This window comes from Antedon mediterranea, chromosome 4, assembly GCF_964355755.1.
Source record: "Antedon mediterranea chromosome 4, ecAntMedi1.1, whole genome shotgun sequence".
In the NCBI taxonomy this organism is placed as follows: Eukaryota; Metazoa; Echinodermata; class Crinoidea; order Comatulida; family Antedonidae; genus Antedon; species Antedon mediterranea.
The window spans coordinates 17,672,212-17,690,205 of NC_092673.1; positions in this window are offsets into that span (position 1 = coordinate 17,672,212).

The following is a 17,994-nucleotide window of genomic DNA, read 5'->3' on the forward strand; positions in this document are numbered from 1 at the left end:
AGTATACAGTTATTCATCAAATAACATATATCTTTTTTCTTAATGAACAAAAACAATCTACTTGTAATTTTTTATATTCAGGTGAATCACTATAATTTTGTTTAAATATTTTTACCATAAAATAAATATATATTGGTCATATCAGGGAGTTGTAAAATGACAACTCCCTGGTCATATGTAGCTGTAAAGATAACAACAATTGAAAATGGTCTAATTAATTATAAATATGAAATAAAATGTATGTTGACAAATAATAGAATAGCAAACAAAAATGTTTGTGTTATTGTTAACAAAATTAATAGAATCTGATTTTAATAAAAAAGAATTATTAATTGTTAATAACTTGCTCCCTCCCTTACCTTCCAAAAAAATACTTCTGTCAGTATATCCAGCTAATTACAGTTTGAATATGGCCTTTTAAAGAGATCTTTTTCCAGCATTTTTTTTTTTTGCAAATATTTTGCCACAAATGGAAGAGAAATGTAAATAATGTTTAGTTTATAGTGGTTTCCAAAATCTAAAATTGTTCGAACAATGCAATTAGACATTTTTTTATATTCAGGTGAATCAGTATAATTTTGTTTACATATTTTTGACCGTAAAACAAATATAAATTGGTCATATGTAGCTGTAAAGATAACAATGATTGACAATGGTCTAATTAATTGTAAAGATGAAATAAAATGGGACAACTACATTGATTAATAATAAAATAACAAATAAAAATGCTTATGTCAAAAAAATTAATAGAATCTGATTTTAATAAAAAAATAATTATTAATTAATAACCTGCTCCCTCCCTTACCTTACAAAAAAATGCTTCTGTAATAGTAATAGGCTAACAATCTTTAGATCTGATCCATGGTAAGATATTCTATTTTGTTCTCATTTATCAATCATGTCAATTAGGATTATTGACCACATTATTTAGCAGTAATTCTTGCTATGGTTTGGGTTGACAAAAAAAAACCCAATTTCACATAATGTCTGTTGTCAGTATTATACACCAACAACATTGCAAAATAAGGTAATGTACAGGGATTTGCTAGTGTAATAAGCTAACATTATATAGATCTGCTGAAGTAGACCATTTATTGAGAGAAAAAAGTAAGCACATTAACAAAAATAAAATTTGATTAAAACAAACCAAATAAAAAAATAACTAACTAGATTTAAACTCGTCACTACGGACGAGTTAGGTTATCCGCAGCGCAAAAGGCATGTGCACGTCATACGTTAGAATATTACGCGCAGAAAAACGTTTACGCCATTGAAAAAATGATAGTGCGCCCTCTATTTTGCGTCACGTCTGAGTATATACGGTATACACTATATACTATATACGTATAACCATACAGTGCAGAATAGTGAAAAGAAGTGACCAAAGTTATTAACGCTTTTGAACATGATGACGTAATAACAATTTTAAAAATTGTAAATCATGCGAAAGATAATTGATTGACCTAAACAATATAAAAAATGGAGGGCAATGGAATACGGATAATTGGAGATGTGCTCTATTAAATGTGATGAGCTATGACGAAAGAGACAAAAATCCTATTATTTATATTCGAGTGGCCATACGATGACGTCACAATGTCCGGTTAGTCATATTGATGCATGATTTGATATCTGCAACTCATCTACTACCAGAATATGTAATTTTAAAAAAGTTCACCACGTAGTTTAGAATTTATGACTGTTTAAAAAAAGGCATAATTTTGACAAATTTTTGAACTTTTTCATCAAAAATGCGCGTAAATTGTTTAATTCTACGTGCTCGTATGACGTGATTTTAAGTCGAAATTGTTTGAAAGTTGGTAAATTTTCTAAAAAAGACAGGAAAAACAAAAATCAAGCAAAAAAATGATGTTTTTGCGCTACGTGCGCACGTGCGCGTAAAAAAATTGCGCACGCGTGGGAATTTTTGAAATGCTCAAAATGACATGAAACGCGTAGAAAGTTGATTAGATATTGATTTTTCGCATTTTGAAATTTTAAACGCGCGTAACTTTTTGTGAAACATGCCATTTTTAATCCATAGAAAGTTTGCGCTTGATATGACTTAAAGTTTCACCAAGTTTCAATACAAAACGACTTTTAGTTTTTAATATATGATCAATCATTGAAATTCATAAAATCGCGCGTAACTTACGCTGCGCGAATCAAAGTTCATAAAAAAAAGTTTCTTGCACATCTACAGCTACAGGGCTATCTTTTGACAAAGTTATACAATCATATGTTGGCCAGAATTAGAGATACGCTGCGAACAAAATTCGTGGAAAGAAAGAAGAACATAGGAAAAAAATGGGTTATCCGCCAAGTGCGGATAACCAAATAGTTATATATGATTTATGATCTGATTTAAAGTGTACAGTTACCTATCATATGACATAAATCTTTAATTTCCTTAATGAACAAAAAAATCTATTTTTTTTATATATTCAGTTATTAATTAACAATTATTGACAATGGTCTAATTAATTGTAAATATGAAATAAAATGCGACAACTACTAAACAACTAAAAATGTTTATTAAAAAAAATAATAGAATCTGATTTTAATAAAAAATAATTATTAATTAAAAACCTGCTCCCTCTCTTACCTTACACAAAATGCTTCTGTCAGTCTATCCAGCTAATTATGAACATGGCCATAAAGAAATCCTTTTCCAACCTAGGATCTTTTTGTGCAAACATTTGCCACAAAATGAAATGTAAACAATGTTTTGTTAGTTTTCAAAATCTAAATTGTTTGAGTAATGCAATTTAAAAAAGAAAGGTAATATGAAATTATTCTTTTCAAACTGAATGCTTTTAAGAAAAGTTCCGTCTCTTATCTTATGACTTTTTTGGAAAAATGATTTCTCGCTAAAATATAATATACTAGTAAGTGCTCACAGATGGTTCTTAAATACATGACCTTTGGTAAATGACTGAAAATTGTTTAAATACAAAGCAAATAAAATACAGATATGTTGGAATTTATGTAGTCAAATATAATTGTCATCCTGAGAATTACCTTAATTTTGTTTATTGCATGGTATTGTTCACCAAATTCCTGTCTTGGTACAATTGATGATGGGATGGTATCAGGCTTCATGATATGATATGATTTTCATCGAGGCAAATGGTTTAAACTAAATTTGTTATCGTTAATATCTAACTTAGCTTAATTGGTTATCCGCACTTGGCGGATAACCTCTTGTTATTGTCAGGATCTTTTTTTTTTTTTTTTTTTTTTTCTATGTTATTCTTCTTTCTTTTCCAGAATTTTGTTGGTCGCATATCTCAAATTATGGCCAGCATAAGATTGTATAACTTTGTCATAAGATTGACTTGTAGCTGTAGATGTGCAAGAAACTTTTTTTTTTAAATTTTGAGTCGCGCAGCGTAAGTTACGCGCGATTTTGTGAATTTTGCGTATTTTACATAGATTGAAAACCAAAAAGCAATTTTAATTGAAACTTGGCAAAAGTGTAATTTATATCATGCGCTAACCTTCTATGGATTTAAAATGGCACTTTTCCAAAAAGTTACGCGCGCACGCGCGTTTAAAATTTCAAAATGCGAAAATTCAATTTCTAATCAACTTTCTACGCGTTTCAGGTCATTTTGAGCATTTAAAAAATTCCAACGCGTGCGCATTTTTTTTACGCGCGCGTGCGCACGCAGCGCAAAAACATCTTTTTTTTGCTTGATTTTTGTTTTTCCTGTCTTTTTTTAGAAAATTTACCAACTTTCAAACAATTTCGACTTAAAATCACGTCATACGAGCACGTAGAATTGAACAATTTGCGCGCGTTTTTGATGAAAATGTTCAAAAATTCATGAAAATTATGCCTTTTTTAAAACAGTCATAGATTGTAAACTACGAGGTGAACTTTTTTTAAATTACACATTCTGGAAGTTGATGAGTTGTAGATATCGAATCATGCATCGATATGGCTAACAGGACATAGTGACGTCATCGTATGGCCACTCAAATATAAAATATAGGATTTTTGTCTCTTTCGTCATAGCTCATCACATTTAATAGAGCGCATCTCCACTTATCCTAATTCCATTTCCCTCCATTTTTTTATATTGTCTATGCCAATCAATTATCTTTCGCATGATATACCGTTTTTAAAATTGTGATGACGTCATCATGTCCAAAAGCGTCAATAACTTGGGCCACTTATTTTCACATATTCTTCACTGTATGTAGTACGTATACAATATATAGTGTATACTGTGTATACTTAGACGTGACGTAAAATAGAGAGCGCACTAACATTTTTTCAATGGCGTAATGGTTTTCTCTGCGCAATATTCTAACGTATGACGTGCACGTGGCGTTTGCTCTGCGGATAACCTAACTCGTCCGTAGTGACGAGTTCAAATCTAGTTATGATATTGGTTTCATTGGGAGTTAAAAATCAGTACCGAAAGTATGTACCAACTTTCTCTACCATTGAGTATAAATTCTAGAAGTTGCACTTAATTTACTGAAATTTCCCATTACCTAAATTTATATGTAAATTCATTAAACTGCTTATTGGTCTCATATTGTTAACATCTAAACATGTATTTGTACAATTTTATGAAATATGTATTTTGTTAATGTTCAAATTTTGTGATTGATATTGTACAGTAAGTAGATGTTAATGATTACTTACATTAAGTAATAGGCTAACAATCACTAGATCTGATCCATGGTAATATATTATATTTTGTTTTCATTTATCAATAATGATAATTAGGATTTTATCACATTATTTAGCAGTAATTGTTGTTATTTATATTAACAAAAAACCCAATTTTACATAATGTCTGTTGTCAGTATTTATAAACTTCATTATGATTCCTTTCCAGGATGGTGACACTCTATTACATTCATATATGAGGAATGTATATAGAATATCTACCTTAGAAATAGTGACTTGTCTCATTCAGCATGGGACACCAGTAGCATTGCAAAATAAGGTAAATGTACAGGAATTTGCTAGTGCAATAAGCTAACATTATATAGATCTGCTGAAGTAAACCACTTAATGAGAGAAAAAAGTAAGCACATTAACAAAAATCAAATTTGATTAAAACAAACCAAATAAAAAAATAACTAAATAGTTATATATGATTTATGATAACTGATTTAAAGTGTACAGTTACCTATCATATAACATAAATCTTTAATTTTCTTAATGAACAAAAAAATCTATTTTTTTTTATATATTCAGTCATTAATTAACAATTATTGACAATGGTCTAATTAATTGTAAATATGAAATAAAATGCGACAACTACTAAACAACTAAAAATGTTTATGTTAAAAAAATTAATAGAATCTGATTTTAATAAAAAAATAATTATTAATTAATAACCTACTCCCTCCCTTACCTTACAAAAAATGCTTCTATCAGTCTATCCAGCTAATTATAAACATGGCCTTAAACTACATCTGGAGATCCTTTTCCAACCTAGGATATTTTTATGCAAACATTTTGCCACAAAAGGAAGAGAAATGTAAATAATATTTAGCCTTTAGTTAGTGGTTTCCAAAATTTAAAATGTTTGAGCAATGCAATTTAAAAAAGAAAGCTAGTATGAAATTCCTTTCAAACTGAAAATAATGATAATTAGGATTTTATCACATTATTTAGCAGTAATTGTTGTTGTTTGTATTAACAAAAAAAAACCCAATTTTCACATAATGTCTGTTGTCAGTATTTATAAACTTCATTATGATTCCTTTCCAGGATGGTGACACTCTATTACATTCATATCTGAGGAATGATAGAATACCTACCTTAGAAATAGTGACTTGTCTCATTCAGCATGGGACACCATTAGCATTGCAAAATAAGGTAATGTACAGGGATTTGCTAGTGTAATAAGCTAACATTATATAGATATGCTGTGGTAAACCATTCTATTTTGTTCTACTCATTTATTAATAATGATAATTATGATTATTTACCACAATATTTAGCAGCAATTGTTGTTGTTTGTATTGAAAAAAAACAAACAATTTCACATAATGTCTGTTGTCAGTATTTATAAACTTTATTATGATTCCTTTCCAGTATGGTAACACTCCATTACATTCATATCTGTGGAGTGTACATACACCTACCTTAGAAATAGTGACGTGTCTCATTCAGCATGGGGCACCAGTAGCATTGCAAAATAAGGTATTGTACAGGGATTTGCTAATGTAATAGGCTAACATTCTATAGATATGATGTGGTAAACCATTCTATTTTGTTCTACTCATTTATTAATAATGATAATTATGATTATTTTACCACAATATTTAGCAGCAATTGTTTTTGTTTGTATTGACAAAAAAAACAAACAATTTCACATAATGTCTGTAGTCAGTATTTATAAACTCCATTATGATTCCTTTCCAGAATGGTGACACTCTATTACATTACTGTCTGAGGAGAGGATATCCACCTACCTTAGAAATAGTGACGTGTCTCATTCAGCATGGGACACCAGTAGCATTGCAAAATGAGGTAATGTACAGGGATTTGCTAGTGTAATAGGCTAACATTATATAGATATGCTGTGGTAAACCATTCTATTTTGTTCTACTCATTTATTAATAATGATAATTATGATTATTTACCACAATATTTAGTAGCAATTGTTGTTGTTTGTATTGACAAAAAAAACAAACAATTTCACATAATGTCTGTTGTCAGTATTTATAAACTCCATTATGATTCCTTTCCAGAATGGTGACACTCTATTACATTCATATCTGGGGACAGGATATACACCTACCTTAGAAATAGTGACGTGTCTCATTCAGCATGGGGTACCAGTAGCATTGCAAAATAAGGTATTGTACAGGGATTTGCTAGTGTAATAGGCTAACATTCTATAGATCTGCTGAAGTAAACCATTTAATGAGAGAAAAAAGTAAGCACATTAACAAAAATCAAATTTTATTAAAAGAAATCAAATTAAAATAATAACTAAACAGTTATATATGATTTATGATAACTGATTTAAAGTATACAGTTATTCATCAAATAACATATATCTTTTTTCTTAATGAACAAAAACAATCTACTTGTAATTTTTTATATTCAGGTGAATCACTATAATTTTGTTTAAATATTTTTACCATAAAATAAATATATATTGGTCATATCAGGGAGTTGTAAAATGACAAAAATCTAAAATTGTTCGAACAATGCAATTAGACATTTTTTTATATTCAGGTGAATCAGTATAATTTTGTTTACATATTTTTGACCGTAAAACAAATATAAATTGGTCATATGTAGCTGTAAAGATAACAATGATTGACAATGGTCTAATTAATTGTAAAGATGAAATAAAATGGGACAACTACATTGATTAATAATAAAATAACAAATAAAAATGCTTATGTCAAAAAAATTAATAGAATCTGATTTTAATAAAAAAATAATTATTAATTAATAACCTGCTCCCTCCCTTACCTTACAAAAAAATGCTTCTGTAATAGTAATAGGCTAACAATCTTAGATCTGATCCATGGTAAGATATTCTATTTTGTTCTCATTTATCAATCATGTCAATTAGGATTATTGACCACATTATTTAGCAGTAATTCTTGCTATGGTTTGGGTTGACAAAAAAAAACCCAATTTCACATAATGTCTGTTGTCAGTATTATACACCAACAACATTGCAAAATAAGGTAATGTACAGGGATTTGCTAGTGTAATAAGCTAACATTATATAGATCTGCTGAAGTAGACCATTTATTGAGAGAAAAAAGTAAGCACATTAACAAAAATAAAATTTGATTAAAACAAACCAAATAAAAAAATAACTAACTAGATTTAAACTCGTCACTACGGACGAGTTAGGTTATCCGCAGCGCAAAAGGCATGTGCACGTCATACGTTAGAATATTACGCGCAGAAAAACGTTTACGCCATTGAAAAAATGATAGTGCGCCCTCTATTTTGCGTCACGTCTGAGTATATACGGTATACACTATATACTATATACGTATAACCATACAGTGCAGAATAGTGAAAAGAAGTGACCAAAGTTATTAACGCTTTTGAACATGATGACGTAATAACAATTTTAAAAATTGTAAATCATGCGAAAGATAATTGATTGACCTAAACAATATAAAAAATGGAGGGCAATGGAATACGGATAATTGGAGATGCGCTCTATTAAATGTGATGAGCTATGACGAAAGAGACAAAAATCCTATTATTTATATTCGAGTGGCCATACGATGACGTCACAATGTCCGGTTAGTCATATTGATGCATGATTTGATATCTGCAACTCATCTACTACCAGAATATGTAATTTTAAAAAAGTTCACCACGTAGTTTAGAATTTATGACTGTTTAAAAAAAGGCATAATTTTGACAAATTTTTGAACTTTTTCATCAAAAATGCGTGTAAATTGTTTAATTCTACGTGCTCGTATGACGTGATTTTAAGTCGAAATTGTTTGAAAGTTGGTAAATTTTCTAAAAAAGACAGGAAAAACAAAAATCAAGCAAAAAAATGATGTTTTTGCGCTACGTGCGCACGTGCGCGTAAAAAAATTGCGCACGCGTGGGAATTTTTGAAATGCTCAAAATGACATGAAACGCGTAGAAAGTTGATTAGATATTGATTTTTCGCATTTTGAAATTTTAAACGCGCGTAACTTTTTGTGAAACATGCCATTTTTAATCCATAGAAAGTTTGCGCTTGATATGACTTAAAGTTTCACCAAGTTTCAATACAAAACGACTTTTAGTTTTTAATATATGATCAATCATTGAAATTCATAAAATCGCGCGTAACTTACGCTGCGCGAATCAAAGTTCATAAAAAAAAGTTTCTTGCACATCTACAGCTACAGGGCTATCTTTTGACAAAGTTATACAATCATATGTTGGCCAGAATTAGAGATACGCTGCGAACAAAATTCGTGGAAAGAAAGAAGAACATAGGAAAAAAATGGGTTATCCGCCAAGTGCGGATAACCAAATAGTTATATATGATTTATGATCTGATTTAAAGTGTACAGTTACCTATCATATGACATAAATCTTTAATTTCCTTAATGAACAAAAAAATCTATTTTTTTTATATATTCAGTTATTAATTAACAATTATTGACAATGGTCTAATTAATTGTAAATATGAAATAAAATGCGACAACTACTAAACAACTAAAAATGTTTATTAAAAAAAATAATAGAATCTGATTTTAATAAAAAATTATTATTAATTAAAAACCTGCTCCCTCCCTTACCTTACAAAAAATGCTTCTGTCAGTCTATCCAGCTAATTATGAACATGGCCATAAAGAAATCCTTTTCCAACCTAGGATCTTTTTGTGCAAACATTTGCCACAAAATGAAATGTAAACAATGTTTTGTTAGTTTTCAAAATCTAAATTGTTTGAGTAATGCAATTTAAAAAAGAAAGGTAATATGAAATTATTCTTTTCAAACTGAATGCTTTTAAGAAAAGTTCCGTCTCTTATCTTATGACTTTTTTGGAAAAATGATTTCTCGCTAAAATATAATATACTAGTAAGTGCTCACAGATGGTTCTTAAATACATGACCTTTGGTAAATGACTGAAAATTGTTTAAATACAAAGCAAATAAAATACAGATATGTTGGAATTTATGTAGTCAAATATAATTGTCATCCTGAGAATTACCTTAATTTTGTTTATTGCATGGTATTGTTCACCAAATTCCTGTCTTGGTACAATTGATGATGGGATGGTATCAGGCTTCATGATATGATATGATTTTCATCGAGGCAAATGGTTTAAACTAAATTTGTTATCGTTAATATCTAACTTAGCTTAATTATGATATTGGTTTCATTGGGAGTTAAAAATCAGTACCGAAAGTATGTACCAACTTTCTCTACCATTGAGTATAAATTCTAGAAGTTGCACTTAATTTACTAAAATTTCCCATTACCTAAATTTATATGTAAATTCATTAAACAACTTATTGGTCTCATATTGTTAACATCTAAACATTTGTTTGTACAATTTTATGAAATATGTATTTTATTAATGTTGAAATTTTGTGATTGATATTTATAAATTTACATAGGGATTTGCTGGTGTAATAGGCCAACATTAATTGTAATTGTTGTTTGTTTTGACAAAAAAACAAACAATTTCACATAATGTCTGTTGTCAGTATTTATAAACATCATGATTATGATTCCTTTCCAGGATGGTAATACTCCATTACATGTGTATTTTAGGAGGAGTAGATTAATACCTACCTTAAAAATAGTGACTTTTCTGATTCAGCATGGGGGCACCATGTTGTTCTAGGAATTTCCATGCTAGTTGTGTCTACATTAATCCTCATAGGTTTAGAACATTCTTCAAAAATAGGTCTTCTGACTGGTGCTGCCATCTTTGTGCACTCCCAAAACTGAATGATTCATTCTTTAGTATCTCTTCGGATACAAATGAAAACGATGCATTGCTCAACTTGGATCCACTAGTATGTGGAATCAACAACGATTCCAGCAGTAATTCGGACTCTATCATTGATCCTGCAGAGGTACTGAAAGGAAAAGGCATGCATTTTCTTCATGTTAATGCGCGGTCTCTACTACCCAAAATATCTGAACTTAGAACACTTGTTGGTGGAACCAAAGTGGCAGTCATTGCTGTCACTGAAACGCACCTTGACAGTTCCATTACCGATAATGAAATACACATCCCAGACTTCCAACTATATCGTCGAGACCGTGCCAGAGCAGGTGGTGGAGTATGTCTGTACTTCAAGTCTACCCTGGCCATTACTATGCGGTCTGACTGTAACAATGCCAACATTGAGGCACTATGGTCTGAAGTACATCTCCCAAGAACAAGGCCTATTATCGTTGGAGTCTGTTATCGGCCACCAAAACAACGTCATGGTGAATTTATTGATGGAATGGATAACATTATGGAACAACTACCGAGAAACTCAGAGATCTACATTTTCGGAGATACAAACATGTCTAGCTTGAAAAAGGATAGCAACTATATCAAATTCCAACAGACTCTGCACATCAGTGGAATGTCTCAAATTATGAGCGAACCCACACGCATCTGTGATTCCTGCGAATCTTGTCTTGATCATATTATCACCAACTCTTCGGACAAACTAAACAAATTCGGAGTGCTATCTATAGGCTTCAGTGATCACTTTCCTATATAGGCCACTCGTCACACACAGCGACAAAAACACCACACGCATAAAAAGGTGAAGATTAGATCAACTAAAAACTACAATAGAGAAAAGTTTATACGTCTTCTTCAAGAGACTGATTGGGACAATGTTCACAAGGCAGAAACCGTTGATTTTTCGTGGCAAGCCTTTTGTGTAAATTTCACAAATGTTTTGGATAAAGTTGCTCCTGTAAAAGAAGTCCGAATTAGACACTCTTCTCAGCCGTGGATGACACCTGACATACTCAAAATTATTAAGGCCAGGGATATTTATCTTAATAAATTCAAAAGAACTCGTAATTTATTATATCGTACTGAATACTGTAAACTTAGAAATCAGGTACAAAGAAATATAAAAGAAGCAAAGCAGACTCATTTTATTGACAAGATCAATACAAATCGACATAACCCTAAAAAGTTATGGAAGGTTATAAAAGATCTTGGGTATCAAAATAAACAAAATGAAACTGCTTCGATTACTCTTAAAATAAATGATAAACTATGTAGTGAGCCAAACATTATTGCCAGTCACTTTAACTCGTTTTTTACAAACGTAGCATCAGATCTGGTAAGAAAGCTCCCGCAAAGGTCATACCAATTTGATGTAAATTCTGAGAATTTTAAAAAATACTATGACGGTACTGACAAATTTTCCTTGCAACCTGTAAACAACGATATAGTTAAAAAGGAGATCTTGGGTCTCAGTATAAATAAAAGTACAGGTCTAGATTGCATACCCACACGTTTTTTAAGGGATGCGTCCGAAATTATTGCAACTCCCATAACACGGATTATCAATTTCTCATTTGAAACGGAATGTTTTCCAAATGAGATGAAATTGGCTCGTGTTCGACCAATTTACAAGAAAAAAAATAATCTTGAAACTGCTAACTATAGGCCTGTCAGTATACTGTCGGTGGTGTCAAAAATTGTAGAAAAGATTGTTCACTCACAATTAAATGAGTTTTTGGAAAGGAACAAGCTTTTATATCGTTTTCAGTCTGGTTTCAGACAGTCCTTTTCAACAGATCACTGTTTAATTCACTTGACAGACTTCATTAAAACTCAAACAGCGAAAGGGAAATTTACTAGTATCTTACTTATTGACATCCAAAAAGCTTTTGACTGCGTTAGTCATGACTTACTTTGTAAGAAACTCAGAAAAATTGGAATCGAATCTGTCAGCTGGTTTAAATCATATCTGGAATGTAGACATCAAACAGTCAATATATTGGTGGGGCTGTTTCAGAGCCTTCAGAAATTGTATGTGGAGTGCCACAAGGGAGCATCCTGGGACCACTCCTGTTCCTCATCTACGTCAATGATATGCCTATGTCTGTCTCATCATTGTTAATGCAATATGCTGACGATAGTGCAATTGTCAATGCTCATCATGATCCTGATATTATCAGTAAAAATCTTGCTAGGGATCTGTCTAATTGTAATAAATAGTTAATTGACAATAATTTATCACTTCACATGGGAAAAACTGAACTAATGTTGTTTGGTCCCAGGATGTCTCTCAAGAACTACACAAATTTTAGCGTCCTTTACAATGGCTATACAATTTCTTTGAATAGCTCTATAAAATACCTTGGTATCGAACTAAGCAATAGGCTTAATAGTGAATTAATTGTCTCAACAATTATTAAGAAAGTTAATGGTCATATTAAATTTGCGTATAGGAATTGTCGTAACTTTGATCGCTGTATTCGTAAACTCATAATGGAAGCCCTGGCTCTAAGCCATATAAATTATGCTATATCATCCTGGTACTGGGGTACAACCGCGGATTCCCGTACTAAACTTCAAAGAACACAAAATAAAGTAATTATTGTATTGTCTCATATATGGTACATCTGCAGCATTGCAAAATAGGGTAATGTAGGCTTACAAAGAATTGTCAGGACAATTTCACATTTTATTGTTATCATGAGTATTTATAAACTTGAACTTCAGTATCAATTAGCCTCCATATTAATCAATAGTATTACTACCTCAACGAGCAGCATTATTTAATCAGACTTACCGATATAGAATTCTCAAGTAAAAAATGTTTGATTGTTTTCACCTTTTTCTCTTTTTACACATAGCACATTCTAACAAGTTTGTTTTGATTTTGATATTCATTTATAAGTCAACTATAATTGTAATGTGTTGTTGTTTTAATATTTCATTTGTATCTTGATAGTATCCAAATATTATTTGCTTTGAAAGTTTATTGTAAAACTATTTGTTGTTTTATATTATGGCTCAAACATTTTAACACATTTACCTACTGTTCCAAAGTAAACTTTTATTCAATTTATCTCTCTCTCTCTTCCATCTTTCAATGTTGAAGGCGGTAGACTATAAACGGCAGCGCTTAAGTTTTGGTTTGGATACAGGAGTTATAGGTGGCGCACTGTACAAGTTGATGTCATTTATTGGCAAATAGTAATTTCTATTCACGTCCTAATTTACAACCAATGTTAAAAAATAGTAAAGCTACGTGTTATCACATGATGCTCTTTCATCCAATCTCTAGATGGTAAATGTTTGAGCCATGACTGTATGTATGTGATGCGTATTAAAGTGTGTTATATTGTATATCAATAATTTCTCAAAAACTACTAATAGTAACTAAACCCATTTTTTAATAGGATGGAAATACACCTGTCTCTGTTTTAGAAAGTAACAGGTGGATAGGGCACAAGAGAAAAACTGAACTTTTAAACTTCTTTAAAAGTAAGTGAAGTTTTAATTATTAAAATTTTGGAATCAACTAGTTTTCATTACAAACGATAAAGATTTGATTTTTTGTCCCAAATGAAGAAGAATGTCCAGATAAAGAAAATTAACATTTATGATATCATTCACAGGTTCAGATGGCAATAGATTAAATAATCCACTGGGATTGTAGTAAACCATGGAGTAAAGAATAAGAGGAGGCACAACTCGGCCTAGCTATCCAGTTAATCCAATTAGTATCACGCTGTGCGGTAGTGCTTAAGCATAGGGTAATAAACTTCCCATAACGATCCTTTGAAGAACATCCTGTTTACCCGTGCAGCTCGCTGCAGAGTCGGCTCTGATTACGTAACACCCTAATTAAGGAAGAAGCCAGGCATGACATCGGTGACAAAAAAAGTAAACAGAGGCTGCGCAGTAGTTTCTAATACATCATAGTGAAGCATGACCTTTGTGCAGTTGTTCATTGTTCTTTGAGCTTTTTTCTCGAAAAAACCGTTTAAAAATCGAGTAAATTTTCACGGAGATATCGCAGTTTTTATACCAGCTAACAAATTAATCATATTTTTTGTCAAGCCATAGACGTATCATTTGGTAAATCGAAATTTTACCGTTTAAGCAACTTTTTAATTTACGAACCCTAGTGCATTTTGTAGCATATTAAAGACTCCAACTTATTTTAAAATCACATTTTAGTGCGCGCAAATGCGCGCATGAAAAAAATTATATAATTTGTTCTCATGAATATTCAAAAATATACGTATAGTAGAATTCCAACGACACAATTTCTTATTTTTATTACTGTATATGACATTTAATTTATGTTTCAGTCTATATTATGACTGTTTAGCAAAACTAACATTCTTCTATTTTAGTCTGATATTGTATAATTAAATTATTTATGATATTAATATCATAAAATATATGATTTTTACGATCACTTAGAGTTCAGTGAACTTGTAGGACTTAAATTATATATCGTTTAACGATTTGTGGCTACACATAGGCCTAGTAGTTCGTAATATATTATTATTTAATAAATAGCCTAAATAAGGATAATATTTAATCCCATAATGATGGACATATTTAGTGCATACCGTAACCGGTAGGCCTAATAGGTTCAGGCATAGGCGCGCCTATAGTAACAATAAACAATATCAATAATAATAATAGGTTTTTTTTATGTAGGTCTATATTAATATATTAATAATTGTAATAACGTTAGAAAACAAATAGTAGTAATATTTTATTAAAGAAGAAATTAATCAATTAGTTTTAGTTTTCGGTTGGTCGTTATTATAATATTATATAATATGGTATAAAATGGTACGGTACTACGAGAATATTCGTTTAGTATCAACCCGTAACAACAACTACAAATGATATGTGTTGGTTAAAAATTCAATTACAAATATAGTCTATGCTCTTTTGTAATTATAAGCCATTGTATAAAAGGATTATGTACAGTTCGGTACATAGCGGTTAATCGTAAAATTAAAAAATCGGACATACGAACAATAGATCGCCAACATTATTCGTACCCTTTTGCTGTATTGCGTACGTCGATCATTACTGATGCGGCTGTAAACTTCGCCTGGAAAGTAACTAGTACAGTACACATTCTGGTCCCTGGATGGAACATGATATCACACGTAAACCGCAATGGAGCAGGTCCAATGTTAAACAATTCGTACAAAGGGGAACCGCCAGACAAGTGCGTACCTAATCATTGTTTATTAGATCGCTGGCAATAATGCATGCAAAGTGCAATAGCTCTCCGCTCCACCAAGCAACGTACAGTACTAAAAAAATGGAACGTCGCGGTTTTTCTAGGCGCTGAAGTTATACGAAGTGAACGCGAATGATTTTTACTGTATATTATATTCCCCGACGAAAAGTACTCGCGTTTCCCAGACGGGGAAGAGGGGAGGGGGGGGGGAGACGACGAGGGGATACAGCCCCCGTAACCCCCCGCTGGCACCACCACTGGTCCTTATTAAACCCATTTATTCATCATGATTCATGATAAGTTGTCTGGAGAAATTACCAACATTTAGTACACAGTAAACCATATAAATATAATTCCTTTGTTGGTGCCGTATAAAACTCGTATTATTAATTTATTAATAAAAGATATCCAGTAGAATATATATATAGCGCTGCTTTTTAATAAAAATTAATAAACAAGGTCGGAATACAAGTTCAGTAGGTCTACAAACAGTATATAGTACACCTTTCACGCTTGAACGCACATCGCCTAGCAAGAGTATTGTGACGTCCTAATACGCATGTGTACTAACACCAAAATTGACCGCGGGCAGTAAACATTGTACTCTTTGCTAATTGGGTTACGTAACGGCAGTGTTTAGCACCTCCTTAAATACTCATTACAAGCATAGCCTTAAGCAAGCGGTAAACACGATGAACTGACTGAACTATTCAAGTTGTGTCTCCTCTTATTCTTTAACATGGAAGTTGTGATATGTTGCAAGATGTGAAAACCTTATTTTTTATGATTTGAAAATTGCAAATAAATTAGAAAAATTATTTTGCCATTACGATAAAAATACACAAAAATGCAAACTTTAAAATTCCTTTGAATTAACAATATTGAATAAATTTGGCCACACTTTTTTTTTTATGGAACGTCATTTTTCACATCAAATCAATCTCTTTATTCATCAATACATCAAAACAATTATACATAAACAAAATAAAGATGTGAAGATGAAAGGGACCTCCAAGAAACCCAAAGGGACTTGTGATAAAAGGCCCACTATAAGCTAGTTACAAATAAAACATACAAAAAATAAATTAATAAAATTAATAAAAATCCTGTATAGACAAATACACGGGATGCGCATTGTTAAGGAATATTTGAACTTTATTAATTGCATATAAATGTAAATGTAGAATATTTTTTTTTTAAATGTAATCTATTTTATATATAATGGTATTATTTAAAATATGTATTCGCAATCGGGGCAAACAATTTACGATAGGAGGAGATAAATATTGAATTTAACAAGGCCATATAGATGGCTGCAGTCGCTTGCTCAAGTTAGTGTTTACCAACCGACCGACATAGTGAGTTGTAGAGTGGCGTTGCACATGACTAAAAATCTAATTTTCTTGTTAATCCCATTTTTTGTTTCCACAATGAATGAATTTTCTTCACATACTTTAAGCCAGCTTAAGAATTCTATTTCTCTGTATGTAAAATTAAGCATCATACATAATGTATTTTACCTTGGCTCCTACAATTGTATTATCTTGCAACTTCTTATGCAAATAGGCACAAAATAATAAGTAATATTTGAGCATAAACGCTTAAATAATTGTAAAAGTTGTTATAAATTAATGAGCTTTCAGTAGAGTACTTACACACAGAATAATAGAATATTGCATTCATATTTTGTTTCTTTTTATTCCCAACTTGTTGTTACTTTTTTCTGGGAGCCTAGGCTTAAAGTTTTATACTTTTAAGGTTTCCTTCCACACATACTATGTTTATTAATTATTATCTTACATGTTTATATAATTATTATTTTATGTATTTTTAATATGTGTGAAGAATATTTATTCAATATCTATTGAATATTGCATAAACGAATTGAATTGCAAATATTTATCCTTGGCTTGGTGTAGGCCTACTAAAAAAGGTTGAGAATACAGAACCAAAACTGATAGTAATGTATGACAAAGTGAACAAACTTTTATAGTCTAAGGAACTTTCTTAGCCAATACATACAAGATTAAACCATTAGGTAAGAGTTCAAAATCTATTTCAAAGACCCATCCCTACAATTTTCGACTTTTTGTAAAAATAATGCAATATTACTTTAAAAACATTAAACCAGGTTATTCCTTGTCTTATGTACGTTTTATGGTAAATTATGATAAAATGAAAGAAACAATGCACTACCTAAGTAGCTCGCAGTTTATTTATTATTATAAAGTTGATTAAAATCATTAATAAACTTATATTTCTTCTCAACTTTCTGATCGTACCAGACGTAGCCATTGCCAGTGGAACAAAGCAAATCGTTCACTTGTT